Below are 1944 nucleotides of genomic sequence, written 5' to 3'. Positions count from 1 at the left end.
AATTTGTAACAATGAAAATACATCCTGCATATCAGATATTTACATTACGATTCATAACAGTAACAAAATTGCAGTTATGAAGTAGCAACGAAAATAATTTTATGGTTGGGGGTCACCACCACATGAGGAACTATATTAAAGGGTCACAGCATTAGGAAGGTTGAGAACCACTGGTCTAGAAGGTGGCATATGACCTTGGCAAGTTATTCGTCCTCTCTGAACCTCAAGGCTCCTCTGCAGACTGGAAGTGGTAATAACGTTACCAGGGCCGTTGTGAGAACTAAATGAAATAACGAAGCACTCCGCGCTGCACCTGGCCTGATTCAATCACCATTGTTCTACTTAAATCCTCACCGCGTTTGTTAGGTGAGGAAACTGAGGCCATGAAGGTTAAGGGACTTGCTTAAGGTCACCAACTGGTAAGTGGCTAAGTGGCACTTGGAGCTCAAGTCTGTGGGACTCTCAGGCCGATGTCCTTTCCCCTGCAGCACGGGGCCTCTGCGCCTCTCCCGCCCACGTCCACCTGGCTGAGTCTTACAGGGATGACCACAGATCCTCAGGGCCAGAGAGCTAGCCTTCCGGGGCTCTCTCTCCCGGCAGGCGTGGCGGGGGCCCTGGCTGGGAGGCTGACCTGGCAGTAAGGACTGGGCCTCAGGTGGACATTTTACTCTCCACCTTGGAGAACACCCACCCCGCTGTCCCCGGCCAGCTCTAGGGCAGCCCGCATCCCCGGCCTGCAGTTCCGCACTTCCTCCTCTCCGGCTCAGCCATCTCTCTAATCCTCTCTCAGCTCTTCACAGCCTTGCAGGCTACCCGAGAGGAAAGAGCTGCTGGCTGCTCTGCCTGTGGCACCCAAAGTCAGCCTCTCTGCTAACCACCCAGCTTCTCCCCGCGCCTAGCCCAGCCCCGGAGGCTCCCCAACTGAGTGCTTGTCCGCGAGGCCAGGGAGCCGGGACAGGGCTCGGGCTGTGCAGAACACAGGCCACAGCGAAGCTGCCCTGCTACAGCCCACAGACCTGGGTTTGAATCCCGGTCCTGCCTCTTATCATCCCTGTCGCCAAGGACCTCTTCCAGCCGCACCTGTAGCGTCAAATGGTTATGATAAATACTTCCCAGGGTTTCTGTGCGACCTACCACTGAGAGCTATGCGAGGCACTGAGCGGCGCCTGGCTGGGCGCCCAGTGAGTGAGCTTTTGTTACTGGGCTGCGAGGCAGGGTGAGGAAATGCCACGGGGACAGCTCTCTGGAGGAGGCCAGCGGACGTGTCCTTGGAACCCATGGCCCCCCCTGTGATTCTAGGATACTATTCTGGGGGCCCTGAAACAAAGACACATACATGCTCATCCCAGACAGCCTTCCAGGCAGGTCCCGTGCCCCCAGCCCCAGGCCCCTGCGGCCCACTCCCGTCACCCAGCACTGATGGCCGCCACCATGCTCCCTGGGTGAGCATGTGTCCACCCCCCACCCTGGAGACAGGGGCTCCCGCAGAAGGGACTGCAGGGTTGGCTGTCCTGACACATCCTGGGCCGTTAGCCAGGCGTGTGGGGACTCCTTGGGAACCCTCCCCTCACTCCTGTGTGGGCAGAAACCCTGTCTGTCTCCTGACCCCTGGCTCAGTGCCCAGCCCGTACAGGCTCAATAAATGTACAGAAAGGAACTGAATTCAGGCCCCACCAGGGTCCACGCTGCTCAGAGGGGCCTTTATCGTCTCCTCCCTCCTCTCAGGGCTGCTCTGGTTCTAGGGGCTGCAGATCTCAGTCATCCCAGGAAATCCCTGTTGAGTCAAGAGAAGGCAAGGGAGGACAGAGGACAGGTGGGGAATCATTGGTTTGTGTCCCCTTTTCCCCAAACGGGGGCATCTAGAGAGGATTCCTTCTTCTCCAGTGGTCATACATTCCAAATGGCTGAACACATCCACGCATCTTCCACCACACCAACCACCAG

The sequence above is a fragment of the Myotis davidii genome, unplaced genomic scaffold, assembly GCF_000327345.1.
Source record: "Myotis davidii unplaced genomic scaffold, ASM32734v1 scaffold233, whole genome shotgun sequence".
Classification (NCBI taxonomy): Eukaryota; Metazoa; Chordata; class Mammalia; order Chiroptera; family Vespertilionidae; genus Myotis; species Myotis davidii.
This window is presented reverse-complemented; position numbering follows the sequence as displayed.